This window comes from Apodemus sylvaticus, chromosome 11, assembly GCF_947179515.1.
Source record: "Apodemus sylvaticus chromosome 11, mApoSyl1.1, whole genome shotgun sequence".
Taxonomy (NCBI): Eukaryota; Metazoa; Chordata; class Mammalia; order Rodentia; family Muridae; genus Apodemus; species Apodemus sylvaticus.
The window spans coordinates 104,066,457-104,083,116 of NC_067482.1; positions in this window are offsets into that span (position 1 = coordinate 104,066,457).

A 16,660-nucleotide genomic window follows, 5' to 3' on the forward strand; every position below is an offset into this window, starting at 1 on the left:
AATAGCTTCCTTCCCTTGTTCCATTTTTCTGGTTCACTCCTGTTTCCAATGTATTTGTATTTGTAAGAATTACACTTGATGTGTTCAGAGGGACCTTTGTTTAGCTCAGTCCTAACTAAATTTTCTCCAAGTGCTTTAAGAAGAAAAGGGCAGGCCCAAAACATAGGTTTGGGAGTGCTCCGTAGATACACAGACACACAGGTGCTATGTGTTCTGATTCTGGGTATTGTCTAAGAAGACGGTCTTCTCTAAAGCCAAGGGCTTTCTCCCGTCACCAAAGATTATCTTCAGATATTCAGTCACACAGTGGAAAGCCATCCGCGGGGTTAATAATATGCTATTCTTTGGCAAAAAGGTAGAATAGTGCTTCCGGTCTGGGTTGGTTTATCTTGGGAACAAACTTCCTGGCCAGGTATTCAACACCCAGAGGAACCTCCCTTACAAGATCACAGGATTCCAGAATCCCAGGATCCCAGGAGCTTGGTTACATCAAGATCTCAGATGCAGCTTGACTCCCAAGAGCTCTGATATACCCAGGATCTTAGGATCATAGGATCCCAGAATCATAAGACCACAGAGAGAGCTGTACTCTGAGGAGTTCTGACATAACCAGGATCACGGGGAGGACAGGCTACAGTCACAGATAGCAAGGGCAGATAGCATTAGAGATAACCAGATGATGGGAAGCAAACTTAAGAACATAAGCAACAGAAACCAAGGGAACATGGCATCATCAGAACCCAATTCTCCCACCATTGCAAGACCTGGATACAGTATCACACTGGAAAAGCAATAGTAAGATTCAGATCTAATGTTACTTCCTATGATGATGATAGAGGACTTTTAAAAGGACATAAAGAACTCCCTTAAAGAAATGCAGGAAAACACATGTGAACAGGTAGAAGTCCTTAAAGAAGAAACACAAAAATCCCTTAAAGAATTACAGGAAAACACAATCAAACAGGCAAAGGACATGACCAAAACCATCCAAGATTTAAAAATGGAAATAGAAACAATAAAGAAATGATAAAGGGAGACAACCCTGGAGTTAGAAAACCTAGGAAAAGGATCAGGAGTCATAGATCCAAGCATCATCAACAGAATACAAGAGATAAAAGAGAGAATCTCAGGTGCAGAGGATACTAGAAAACATTGACACAACAGTAAAAGAAAATACAAAATGCAAAAAGCTCCTGACCCAAAACATCCAGAAAATCGAGGACACAATGAGAAGACCAAACCTAAGGATAATAGGTATAAACAAGAGAGCAGATTCCAAGCTTAAATGGCTAGTAAGTATCTTCAACAAAATTTAAAAGAAAACTTCCTTAACCTAAAGAAAGAGATGCCCATGAATATACAAGAAGCCTACAGAACTCCAAATAGACTGGACTGGAACAGAAATTTCTCTCATCACATAATACTTGAAACACCAAATGCACTAAACAAAGAAAGAATATTAAAAGCAGTAAAAGAAAAATATCAAGTAACATATAAAGGCAGACTATCATAATTACACCAGACTTCTCACCAGAAATTATGAAAGCTAGAAGATCATGGGCAGATGTCATACAGACCCCAAAAGAACATAAATGCCAGCCCAAGCTACTATGGCCAAAAAAATTTCCAATTACCACAGATGGAAAAATAAGATATTTCATGACAAAACCAAATTTACACAATATTGGTCTACAAACCCAGCTTCACAAAGGATAATAGATAGAAAATACCAACACAAGGAGGGAAACTACAGCCTAGAAAAATCAAGAAGGCAATCGTTCAACAAACCCAAAAGAAAATAGCCACACAAACATAATTCCATATCTAACAACAAAACTAACAGGAAGGAACAATCACTTTTCTTTAATATCTCTTAACATCAATGGGCTCAATTCCCCCCAATAAAAAGATAGAATTACAGACTGGATATGTAAACAGGACCCAACATTTTGCTGTACAGGAAACGCACCTCAGTGTAAAAGACAGACAGTACTTCAGAGTATAAAGTTGGAAAACAATTTTCCAATCATATGGTCCCAAGAAACAAGCTGGAGTAACCATTCTAATATCAAATAAAATCAACTTTCAACCATAAATTGTCAGAAAACACAAGGAATGACACTTTATATTGATAAAAGGAAAAATCTACCAAGATGATCACTCAATTCTGAACATCTATGCTCCAAATATAAGGGCACTGGCACTCATAAAAGAAACTTTGCTAAAGCTCAAAGCACACCTCATATCCCACACAATAATAGTAGGAGACTTCAACACCCCACTCCCAGCAATGGACAGACCTTGGAAACAGAAACTAAACAGAGATATGGTGAAACTAACAGAAGCTATGAACCAAATGGATCTAACAGATGTTTATAGAACATTTCATGCTAAAGCAAAAGAATATACCTTCTTCTAAGCAACCCAAGGTACCTTCTCCAAAATTGACCATATAATTGCTCACAAAACAGGACTCAACAGATTCAAGAAGATTGAAATAATCCTATGCACCCTATCTGATCACCATGGTCTAATGTCTAAGGCTGGTCTTAAATTCCAACAACAACAACAGAAAGCATACATACACTTGGAAGCTGAACAACACTCTACTCAGTGGCAACTTAGTCAAGGAAGAAATGAAAAAAAATAAAGATTTTTTTAGAATTTAACAAAAATGAAGACACATCATGCCAAAACTTATGGGATACAATGAAAGCAGTGATGAGAGGAAAACTCAAAGCTTTAAGTGCCTCCAAAAAGAAACGAGAGAGCTTACACTAGCTCTAAAACAAAAAGAAGCAAATACAAACAAGAGGAGGAGATGGCTGGAAATATTCAAACTCAGGATTGAAATCAACCAAATAGAAACAAAAAGAACTATACAAAGAATCAACAAAAACAGGAGCTGGCTCTTTGAGAATCAACAAGATAGATAATCCCTTAGCCAGACTAACCAGAGGACAAAGAGACAGTACCCAAATTAATAAAATAAGAAATGAAAAGGGAGACATAAAAAAGGAAACTGGAGATTCAAAAAAATCATCAGATCCTACTACAAAAGCTTATACTCAAGAAACTTGAATAATCTGGATGAAATGGATAATTTTCTAGACACTTACCATGTGGCAAAGTTAAAACAGGGTCATATTAAACTATCTAAACAGTCACATAGCCTGAAGAAATAGACACAGTCATTAATAGTCTCCCAACCAAAGAAAGCCCAGGGCCAGACTGGTTTAGTGGAGAATTCTATCAGACCTTGGAAGACCTATATTCTTGAAACAATACTCTTCAAACTATTTCACAAAATAGAAACAGAAGGGAAACTACCCAATTCATTCTACAAAGCCATAATCACATGTATAGCATAAACCTAACAAAGACCAAACAAAGAGAACTTCAGACAAATTTCCCTTCTGGACATTGGTGCAAAATTACTCAATAAAATTCTTGCCAATCAAATCCAAAAACACATCAAAAACGATCATTCACTAAGATCAAGTAGGCTTCATCCCAGGGATGAAAGGTTGGTTCAATATATGGAAAACCATCAACATAATCCACTACATAAACAAACAAAAACCACATGATCATCTCATTTGATGCTGAAAAAGCATTTGCAAATATTCAGCATCCCTACATGTTAAAAGTTTTGGAAAGATCAGGAATTCAAAGGCCATACCTAAACATATTAAAAACCAATATATAGAAAACCAGTAGCCAATATCAAAGTAAATCGAGAGAAACTTGAAATAATCCCACCAAAATCAGGGACTAGACAAGGCTGCCCACTCTCTCCCTATCTGTTCTATATAGTACTTGAAGTGTTAACCAGAGCAATTAGACCAAAAAAGGAGGCCAAAGGGATACAAATTGGAAAGGAAGAAGCCAAAATACCACTATTTGCATACAATATGATCGTATACTTAAGTGACCCCAAATATTTCGCCAGAGAACTCCTAAAGGTGATAAACAACTTCAGCAAAGTGCCTGGAAATAAAATTAACTCAAACAAATCAGTAGCTTTTTTCTACTCAAATGATAAACAGGCTGAGAAAGAAATTAGGGAAATGACACCCTTCACAATAGTCACAAATAATATTACATACCTTGGTATGACTCTAACCAAGCAAGTGAAAGATCTATATGACAAGAACTTCAAGTCTTTGAAGAGAGAAGTCATAGAAGATATTAGAAGATGAAAAGATCTCTCATGCTCATGGATTGGCAGGATCGATATAGTAAAAAAATGGCCATCTTGCCAAAAGCAATCTACAGTTTCAATGCAATCCCCATTAAATTCCAAATCAATTCTTCATAGAGTTAGAAAGAGACATTTGTAAACTCTTTTGGAATAACAAAAAACCAGGATAGCAAAAACTGTTCTCCACAACAAAAGAACTTCTGGGGGAATCACCATCCCTGACCTCAAACTGTTCTACAGAGCAATAGTGATAAAAACTGTATGGTTTTTGGTACAGAGACAGGAAGGTAGATCAATGGAATAGAACTGAAGACTAAGAAATGACTCCATGAAGCTACAGTCACTTGATATTTGACAAAGGAGCTAAAATTATCCAGTAGAAAAAAGATAGTAATTTCAACAAATGGTGCTGCTTCAACTGGAGGTCAGCATGTAGAAAAATGCAAATTGACCCATTCTTATCTCCTTATACAAACCTCAAGTACAAGTGGATCAAGGACCTCTACATAAAAGCAGTTACATTAAAAGCTATAGAGAAGAAAGTTGGGAAGAGCCTCGAACACATGGGCACAGGGGAAATTTTCCTGAACAGAACACCAATGGCTTATGCTCTAAGACCTAGAATCAACAAATGGGACCTCATAAAATTGCAAAGCTTCTGTAAGGCAAAAGACACTGTCAAAAGGACAAAACGACAACTAACAAACTGGGAAAAGATCTTTACCAACCCTACATCTGACAGAGAGCTAATATCCGAGATATACAAAGAACTCAAGAAAGTAAACTCCAGAGAGCCAAATCAAAATAAACCTGACATTCTACCTGATACTAGTCAGAATTGCTAAAATCAAAAACTCATGTTACAGCAGAATGTGGAGAAAGAAGAACTCTTCTCCATAGCTGTTGAGATTGCAAGCTAGTACAACCACTCTGGAAATCAGTAGGAGGCTCCTCAGAAAATTGGACATAGTACTACCTAAGGACCCAGCCATACCACTCCTGGGCATTATACCCAGAAGATGCTCCAACATGTAATAAGGACATATGTTCCACTGTGTTGATAGCAGCCTTATTTATAATAGCCAGAAGGTGGAAAGAACCCAGATATTCTTCATCTGTTCTTTAACAGAGGAGTGGATAGAGCAAATGTGCTACATTTTCGCAATGAAGTACTACTACTCAGCTATTAAAAACAATGAATTCATGAAATAATTCATCCTGAGGACTCCCCACTGCCATCTTCACTCCCAGATGGAGAGATCAGGCAGCTCCAGGTACACAGAGATATCCAGAGTTTACCATCACTTGGAACAAAGACAGCCAGGCTTCTGCCTGCACCCAAGACCTGGGCAAATCTGTGGCAGTTTGTCTGCATGCCAGCCTGTTGTGGATCATTTGCCCTGCAGAGTTATCTGCACTTGGAGGGCATCCACAACGCCATCTTCACTCCCAGACAGACAGGACAGGTAGCTCCAGGTACACAGAGACAACCCCGAGTATAACATTGATTGGGGCAAGGTACACCAGGGCTCCAACGGCACCCAAGAGTAGGGTAGCCCATCAGCAATCTCTGCCAGGGGAAACCCAGTCATCCAGAGGAGCAAAAATAGCCTTACAGGCTTACAGGGGGGTTCAAGCATCAGACAGTGACAACAGGACTTTAGCAGGCATTAAGCCAGAGATAACCAGATGGCAAAAGGCAAACATAAGAACATTACTATCAAAAATCAAGGCAATATGGCAGCATCTGAACCTGATTCCCCAACAACAGCAAGTTCTGGATATCCCAACACACCAGAAAAACAAGATTTGGAATTAAAATCACTGGTCATGATGCAGTTAGAAGAACACAAGGACATAAATAAATCTCTTAAAGAAATACAGGAGAAAATGGATCACAAGGTAGAAGCCCTTACAAGGGAAAAACAAAAATCATTTAAAGAAATTCGGGAGAATATGGGTCAACAGATAGAAGGCAATAAACAGGAAATGCAAAAATCACAGGAGAACTTGGGTCAACAGGCAGAAGTCATGAAAGAGGAAACACAAAAATCTCTTAAAGAATTACAGGAAAAGACAAAAAACAAGCGAAGGAACTTAGCAAAGCCATCCAGGATCTAAAAACAGAAGTAGAAACAACTAAGAAATCACAAAGAGAGACAACTTTGGAGATAGAAAACCTTGTGAAGAAATCAGGAGACATAGATGCAAATATCAACAACAGAATACAAGAGATAGAAGAAAGAATCTTAAATGCTGAAGACCCCATAGAAAGCATTGACTCAACAGTCAAAGAAAATGCAAAATGCAAAAAGCTTGTAACCCAAAACATCCAGGAAATCCAGGACACAATAACAAGCCTAAGGATTATAGGTATAGATGAGAGTGAAGATTTACAGCTTAAAGGGCCAGCAAATTTCTTCAACAAAATTATGGAAGAAAACTTCCATAACCTAAAAAGAGAGATGCTCATGAACATACAAGAACTCCAAACAGACTGGACCAGAACAGAAATATCTCCCGTCACATAATAGTCAAAACCCCAAATGTACTAAACAAAGAAAGAATATTAAAGGTAGTAAGAGAAAAAGGCCAAGTATCATATAAAGGAAGACCGATCAGAATCACACCAGACTTCTCACTAGAGACTATGAAAGCTAGAAGATCCTGGGCAGATCTCATGCAGACTCTAAGACAACACAAATGCCAGCCAAGACTACTATACCCAGCAAAACACTCAATCACCATAGATGGAGAAACCAAGATATTCCATGACAAAACCAAGTTTGCTCAATATCTATCCACAAACCCAGCCCTACAAAGGATAATAGGAGGAAAACACCAATACAAGGAGGGAAACTTCACCCTAGAAAAAGCAAGATAGTAACCTTCTTTCATCAAACCCAAAAGAAGATAACCAATCAAATATAAAAAATAACATCAAAAATGACAGGAAGTAATATCACTATTCCTTAATATCTCTTAACATCAATGGACTCAATTCCCCAATAAAATACATAGACTATCAGACTGGAAACATAAATAGGACCCTACATTTTGCTGCATACAGGAAATGCACCTCAGTGTCAAAGACAAACACTACCTCAGAGTAAAAGGCTGGAAGAAAATTTTACAAGCCAATGGTCTCAGGAAACAAGCCGGAGTAGCCATTCTAATATCAGATAAATTTGACTTTCAACCTATTATCATCAAAAGGGACAGAAGGAAACTTCTTACTGGTCAAAGGAAAAAATCCACCAAGAAGAACTCTCATTCTGAACATCTATGCTCCAAATGCAAGGGCACCCTCATTCATAAAAGAAACTTTACTAAAGCTCAAAGTACACATTGCACCTAACCCAATAATTGTGGGTGACTTCAATATTCCACTTTCCTCAATGAACCGATCAGGAAAACAGAAATTACACAGGGACACAGTGAAACTAATTGAAGCTTTGGAGTAAATGGATTTAATATATATGTATATTAAATACATTTATATATATATATATATATATATATATATATATATATATATATATATAACATTTCAGTCTAAAGCAAAAGAATATACCTTTTTCTCAGCACCTCATGGTTCCTTCTCCAAAATCAACCATATAATTGCAGATCTAAACAATCCCATAACCCCTAAAGAAATAGAAGGTGTCATAGAAAGTCTTCCAACCAAAAAAGAACAGGACCAGATGGTTTTAGTGCAGAATTCTATCAGACCTCCAATGAAGACCTAACACCAATACTCTTGAAACTATTCCACAAAATAGAAACAGAAGGAATACTACCCAACTCCTTCTATGAAGCCACAATTATGCTGACACCAAAAATACACAAAGTTCCAACAAAGAAAGAGAACTTCAGACCAATTTCCCTAATGAATATCAATGCAAAAATACTCAATAAAATTCTTGCCAACTCAATCCAAGAACACATCAAAACTATCATTCACCATGATCAAGTAAGCTTCATCTCAGGGATGCAGGGATAGTTCAATATATGGAAATCCCTCAATGCCATCCACTGCATAAACAAACTCAAAGAAAAAAACACATGGTCATTTCATTTGAGGCTGAAAAAGCTTTTGACAAAATTCAGCATCCTTTCATGCCTAATGTCTTGGAAAGGACAGGAATTCAAGGCCCTTACCTAAACATAGTAAAAGCAATATAGCTACAGCAAACCGGTAGCGAACATCAAACTAAATGGAGAGAAACTTGAAGCAATCCCACTAAAATCAGAGTCTAGACAAAGTTGCCCCCTCTCTCCATATCTTTTCAATATAGTACTTGAAGTTCTAGCTAGAGAAATTAGAAAACATAAGGAGGTCAAAGGTATACAAATTGGAAAGGAATAAGTCAACCTATCACTATTTGCAGATGATATGATAGTATACTTAAGTGACCCAATAAACTCCACCAGAGAACTTTTACAGCTGATAAACAACTTCAGCAAAGTTGCTGGTTATAAAATTAACTCAAGCAAATCAGGAGCCTTCCTATACTCAGAGGATAAGCAGGCTGAGAAAGAAATTAAAGAAATGACAGCCTTCACAATAGCCACAAACAATATAAAGTATCTTGGTGTGACTCTAACCAAACAAGTGAAAGATCTGTATGACAAGAGCTCCAGGTCGCTGAAGAAGGAAATTGAAGAAGACCTCAGAAAATGGAAAAAAAAAAACGTTCATGCACATGGATTGGCAGGATTAATATAGTAAAACTGGGCATCTTGCCAAAAGCAATATACAGATTCAATGAAATCACCATCAAAATCCCAACTCAGTTCCTTATACAGTTAGAAAGAGCAATTCTCAAATTCATCTGGAACAACAAAAAACCTAGGATAGCTTAAATTATTCTCAACAGTAAAAGGTCTTCTGAGGGAATCAGTATCCCGGACCTCAAGCAGTACTACAGAGCAATAGTGTTAAAAACTGCATTGCACTGGTACAGTGAACGGCAGGTAGATAAATGGAATAGGATTGAAGATCCAGAAATGAACCCACACACCTATGGTCACTTGATCTTCGACAAAGGAGCTGAAAACATCCAGTGGAAAAAAGATAGCCTTTTCAACAAATGGTGCTGGTTCAACTAGAGGTCAGCATGCAGAAGAATGCAAATTGAACCATTCTTATCTCCTCGTACTAAGCTCAAGTCCAAGTGGGTCAAGGACCTCCACATTAAACCAGACACACTGAAACTAATAGAAAAGAAACTGGGGAAGACCCTTGAGGACATGGGCACCTGGGAAAAGTTCCTGAACAGAACACCAATAGCTTATGCTCTAAGATCAAGAATTGACAAATGGGATCTCATAAAATTACAGTTTCTGTAAGGCAAAAGACACTGACAAAAGGACAAATTGGCAACCAAAAAATTGGGAAAAGATCTTCACCATCCCTTCATCTGACAGAGGGCTAATATCCAATAGATATAAAGAACTCAAGAAGTTAGACTCCAGAGAGCCAAATAACCCTATTAAAAAATGGGATACAGAACTAAACAAAGAATTTTCATCTGAAGAATTTCTAATGGCTGAGAAGCACCTTAAGAAATGTTCAACATCATTAGTCATTACAGAAATGCAAATCAAAACAACCCTTAGATTTCACCTCACACCATTCAGAATGGCTAAGATTAAACACTGAGTAGACAGCAGGTGTTGGCAAGGATGTGGAGAAAGAGGACCACTCCTCCATTGCTGGTGGGATTGCAAGATGGTACAACTACTCTGGAAATCAGTCTGGCAGTTACTCAGAAAAGTGGGCATGACACTTCTGGAGGACCCTGTTATACCACTCCTGGGCATATACCCAGAGGATTCCCCAGTATGCAATAAGGAAACATGCTCCATCTTGTTCATATCAGCCTTATTTATAATAGCCAGAAACTGGAAAAACTCAGAGGTTCCTCAGTATAGGAATGGATACAGAAAATGTTTTATATTTACACAATGGAATACTACTCAGCAGTTAAAAAGAATGAATTCTTGAAATTTTTAGGCAAATGGTTGGAACTGGAAAATATCATCCTAACTGAGGTAACCCAATCACAAAAGAATACACATGGAATGCAGTCACTGATAAGTGGATATTAATTAGCCCAGAAACTCTGAATACTCAAGACACAATTAACATATCAAATGATTCCCAAGAAGAAGGAAGGAGAGGGCCCTAGTCCTGGAAAGTCTTGATGCAGCATTGTAGGGGAGCACCAGAACAGAGAAATGGAAGGAGGGTGATTGGGGTGAGGGCAGGAAGAGTGCTTATGGAACTTATGGGGAGGAGGGAACCAGGAAAGGGGAAATCATTTGGAATGTAAACAAAGAATATAGAAAAAATTTTTAAAAAATGAAAAAGAAGTAAATATCATCCTAAGTGAGGTACCCAATCACAAAAGAACACACTTAGTATGCACTCACTGATAAGTGGATATTAGCCCAAAAGCTCTGAATACCCAAGATACAATTCACAGACCACATGAAGCTCAAGAAGTAAGAACACCAAAGTGTTCAGTTCATCTGAGAAGGGGAACAAAATACTCACAGGAGCAAATATGTAGATTAAGTAATAGAGAAGAGACTGAAGAAAAGGCCATGCAGAACTGTAACACCTGGGGATTCATCCCACATACAGTCACCAAACCCAAACACTATCATGGATGCCAAGCAATGTTTGCTGAAAGGAGCCTGATATGGCTGTCTGCTGAGAGGCCCTGCCAGAACCTTGCAAATACAGACCCAGATTCTAGCAGCCAACCGTTGGACTGAGCACGGGGTCCCCAATGGAGGAGTTAGAGAAAGGACTGATGGAGCTGAAGGGGTTTGCAACCTTACAGGAAGAACAACAGTATCAACCAAGCAGTCTCCCAGAGCTCCCGGACTAAGCCATCAACCAAGGAGTACACATGGCTTTAACTGAATATGTAGCAGAGGATTGCCTTGTCAGGCATCAAGGGGAGGAGAGGTCCTTGGTCTTATGAAGGCTCAATAGGTGCTCTATTGTAGGGAAATTGAGGGCAGGAAGGTGGGAGGGGTAGGTGGAGGAACATCCTCATAGAAGTATTAGGAGGGAGGATAGGAAAGGGGATACCCGGAAGGTGGGGGGTGGGGGAACTGGAAAACGGAATAACATTTGAAATGTAAATTAATAATATATACAATAAAAAATTGTAGAAAGAAAAAAAAGGTAGAATACTCAGAATACCCATATTAAAATCGTAATTTTAAGTGTCAGTTACTAATCGTATATCATACAATAAGAAATTGAGGAGAATGCAACACTTTGAAGCTCCAGTGTTTTCTCCCTTTTCTAATAGTCTAAATAAAAACTCTCCAGCCCTGATTATTCCCTAGTCCTTGGAGTCCTGACGTAGACTCACTGTCTGCCTAGTCAGCCCTCTCAGCACCTGGCGTAAACATGAGAAGACTTCTGTTAGCTTGGTTTATTTGGAGTGTTCATTCCTGGTGCCCAGCTGCACTGTGCAGGGCGGTGAGCACCCTCCCCCTCCAGGTACTTCTCAGATGAGGCAGTAAGTGAGGCACTGTACACAGTCTCTTCAGCACAAGTCTCTTCATTTCCTTGTCTATTTATCATGTAAGCAATTTGCAGAATGCCATCAGCAAGTGATACACAAAAAGATGCATTTGTTTAATTGTGGTTAGAGGTTAATCGATATTTCATTTCTACTTCTAAAGAACCAGACACTCACATGGGCTGTTTGATTGCTCTTTAGCTTCATACTAGTTTTTAAAAAAAATCAACAATTATTTCTTAAGTGCCCGCACCAGCACTTATTAAAGAGCAGCTATTTGTAAGTGCTGATTAACATGTCTCAAGAACTTGCTGTGTGCAGACCCTGTTGTTTCTTTGCCAAAATGGTTCATAGGCAAAGATAGCTTTGTTTTGGTTTTTGTTTGTTTGCTTTTTTGCCTAAGAGCCCCCACTCTGACTCTGAAGCTATTTGTGGACATGGTGTCTTCCTGTCTGGCTTGTAGCTTTCTCTACTCTCACCATTCTCGCTGCTGATAACAAGAAGATAATCCAAAAGCCTGAGTGATGTCCTGAAAGGCCACCTCTCTACTTCCCTGATGCTGGGCCCACCGTGGGAAAACATACTCCATCCAAAACTTGGACCCTCCTCTGCCCCAGCAGACCTTCCAGCAGGCCCCTGGCTGTTGGTCTTCACTGTTTCCCCCTGTGGAGCAATGCCAGTAGCTGTTACGGGGAACACAGGTGTTGCCCAAATGACTTGTGTGCCAGTGAGGAACACTGCATTAAAAAAAAAAAAAAATCCTAGCCGGGCAGTGGTGGTGCATGCCTTTAATCCCAGCACTGGGAAACAGAAGTGGGTAGATTTCTGAATTTGAGGCCAGCCTGGTCTTCAGAGTGAATTCTGAGACAGCCAAGGCTATACAGAGAAACCCTGTCTCAACAAAACAGAAAAAAATCCTAGTACACCAACAGACGTTCCCCACCTGGGAGTCTGTAGAACATTTCACATTACTCTCATCAGAGCTTCCTCAGTTTGTTAGGTTTTGACTTTGTTTGTTTTCTTCCTGCTCATTTACTTTGAAAACTATTAGTAGAACAACTTAGCACCTTTTATTACAATTCTTTATCCTTGCCCTTGCCTGGGCTTCCCAGAGTAGGCAAACCACTCACTGTTCCATTCCTCTTCCTCTCCAAGTCATTAAAAGCAAAAGCCTTAACCCTAGGAATGAAAAGATTGAATATGTAAAAGTACAATATATGCAGTTAGATGTATATAAGCAGGCTCTCGTGGACGGGGGAGTTGCCTTTGGCTAAATCTTTGGCAGTAAATGAGCTACAGAATAGATCTCTAGAGTGACTGTGTTTGAAATCTGTACCAGAGAGGCCTGAGGTGTAGAACATTCATGGTTTAAAATAAAAATAAAGAAATAGAGAACAAACATAGAAATTAGATAGATAGATAGATAGATAGATAGATAGATAGATAGATAGATAGATAGATAGACAGACAGATGGAGGAGGACAACATGTCCTGAGGTGCACACCAGGAAAGTGCATCATCCGTTAACTTCAGATGTCCCTTAAGCAGGTGTCAAATGCAGTGAGGAACTGAATTCTGAGCCTACAACACTGGATGAAACAAAACTCTCACTCTCAGGTTCTTCAACATTGTGATAAAAACTACCAGTGATTTTAGACAGCTTAGCATACCTGTCCATACACACACACACACACACACACACACACACACACACACACACACACACTGTGTGTGTGTATAGAGAGAGATACTTCTATAAGCCAGAAACTTTCAGTTTTATAAAAAGCACTGCAGAGCCTGTCTATCTCTTCCCAAATTGAAAGCAGCTGTGTCTAAATGCTATGAAGTTTTGTGGATTATACTGCTACAAAGGACAGGCACAGCGTCAGATCTGAGTAGAATATAAGCCACAAAGATTTCAGCAAGAGAAGAGACAACTTAACGTCTTCAGCAGCCACCATCCTGTAGACAGGAAGGCTGTGATAGATTCTCATGTAACTCAGAGTTATTGCCTCCCTTCAATTGCCAGTGTGAGATTTTGGAACTGCTCACAAATCAGAACTATATTCATAGCAGCTACAGACTGTGACAGAAGATGATTCAACTGCGTTATATAATATACATTATTCAACATTATCTTTATGTAGTTCAAGATATGATATGGTGTGTAGTAAATCATAAAAACTGCTTGAATGGCAACCAGACAGATGAATGACCAATGTTAGAATCAGGATTAGCTTTAAATTTATAGAAATAGTCAAGTTTTTAAAATAAATTAAATTTTTTTTAAATTGCCGTATTTGTCAATCATAGTTTTTATTTTGCCTCATGTTTAATAATTGCTCATTATCATAGGAGAAATATAACTTTTGATACATATAGAAGAAATAACTGAAATTTGTATATTTGTGTTTACTCCATTTTAGCAGAAAAATAATACATTCATAGTTTGCTCACAAGTACATTATTCTTATTCATTAACCCATTTCTAAAATTAGTAATTAAATTGTGAAACATACTGAGTATAATAACATAACTAATGTTGCGCTGAATAGATTAACTAATAGAATAGTTAATAGAATAACTAATTATGTTGAATAGATTTATGTTAACTCAATTCAAACTAGGTTCAAAAAAGGCTCATTTTTTTCTCAGTTGAGAAAATGCCTCCATGAGACTGGCCTATAGATAAGTCTGCCAAGAATTTTCCTTTTCCTTTTCTTTTTCTTTTTCTTTAAATGTATTTTCTATATTGCTTGTTTACATTCCAAATGATTTCCCCTTTCCCAGTTTCCCCCTCCCCATAAGTCCCATAAGCCCGTTTCCCTCTGCCCATTCCCCAATCAACCTCCTCCCACTTCTCTGTCCTGGTAATCCCCTACAATGCAGCATCAAGCCTTTCCAGGACCAGGGTCCTCTCCTTCCTTCTTTTTGAGAATGATTGATGTGTGAGTTGAGTTTTGGGTATTCAGAGCTTCTGGGCTAATATCCACTTATCAGTGACTGCATTCTGTGTGTCTTCTTTTGTGAATGAGTTACCTCACTTAGGATGATATTTTCCAGTTCCAGCCAATTGGCTAAGAATTTCATGAACTCATTGTTTTTAATTGCTGAGTAGTATTCCATTGTGTATATATACCACATTTTCTGTATCCATTCCTCCATTGAGGGACATCTGGGTTCTTTCTAGCTTCTGGCTATTATAAATATGGCTGCTTCTTGAGTTCTTTGTATATATTGGATATTAGCCCTCTGTTGGATGTACGGTTGATGAAGATCTTTTCCCAATTTTTTGGTTGCAGTTTTGTCCTTTTGACTGTGTCCTTTGCCTTACAGAAACTTTGTAATTTTATGAGATCCCATTTGTCAATTCTTGATCTCAGAGAATCAGCTATTGGTTTTCTGTTCAGGAACTTTCCCCCTGTGCCCATGTCCTCAAGGAGTTAAACCCCAGAAAACCAAATAACCCTATTAAAAAATAGGGTACAGAGCTTAACAAAGAATTTTCACCTGAAAAACTTCAAATGGCTGAGAAGCAGCACCTTAAGAAATGTTCAACATCATTAGTCATTAGGGAAATGCAAATCAAAACAACCCTTAGATTTCACCCCACACCAGTCAGAATGGCTAAGATTAAAAACTCAAGAGATAGCAGGTATTGGCAAGGATGTGGAGAAAGAGGAATACTCCTCCACTGCTGGTGGGGTTGCAAGCTGGTACAACTACTCTGGAAATCAGTTTGGCAGTTCCTCAGGAAACTAGGCACGACACTTCCGGACCCTGCTATACCACTCCTGAGCATATACCCAGAGGATTCCCCAGCATGTAATAAGGATACATGCTCCACTATGTTCATAGCAGTCCTATTTATAATAGCCAAAAGCTGGAAAGAACCCAGATGTCCCTCAACGGAGAAATGGATATAAAAAATATGGTATATATACACAATGGAGTACTATTCAGTCATTAGAAACAATGAATTCATGAAATTCTTAGACAAATGGATGGAGCTGGAGATCATCCTAAGTGAGGTAACCCAGTCTCAAAAGAACACACATGGTATGCACTCACTGATAAGCGGATATTAGTCTAGAAGCGTGGATTACCCAAGACACAATGCACATATCAAATGTTGTCCAAGAAGAAGGAAGGAGTGGCCCCTGGTTCTGGAAAGGCTCAGTGCATCAGTGTAGGGGAATACCAGGACAGGGAAGTGGGAAGGGGTAGATGGGGAAACAGGGGGAGGAAAGAGGGCTGATGGAATTTTCAGGGTACAGGGAATCCAGGAAAGGGGAAATCATTTGAAATGTAAATAAAGAATATATCGAATTAAAAAAAAAAGAGTTGCAACAATACCCAAAATATAATTATTAAAATAAATAAATAAATAAATAAATAAATAAATAAATAAATAAATAAATAAATAAATAAATAAGGCTGCTATGAACATAGTGGAACATGTGTCCTTATTGCATGTTGGTGAATACTCTGGGTATATGCCCAGGAGAGGTATAGCAGGGTCCTCCGGAAGTGTCATGCCAAGTTTTCTGAGGAACCGCGAGACTGATTTCCAGAGTGGTTGTACAAACTTGCATTCCCACCAGCAGTGGTGGAATATTCCTTTTTCTCCACATCCTTGCCAATACCTGCTGTCTCCTGAGTTTTTAATCTTAGCCATCCTCACTGTTGTGAGGTGAAATCTAAGGCTTGTTTTGATTTGCATTTCTGTATTGACTAATGATGTTGAACATTTCTTAAGGTGCATCTCAGCCATTTGAAGTTCTTCAGGTGAAAATTCTTTGTTTAGCTCTGAACCCCATTTTTGATAGGGTTATTTGGCTCTCTGGAGTCTAGCTTCTTGAGTTATTTGTATATATTGCATATTAGCCCTCTGTCAGATGTAGGG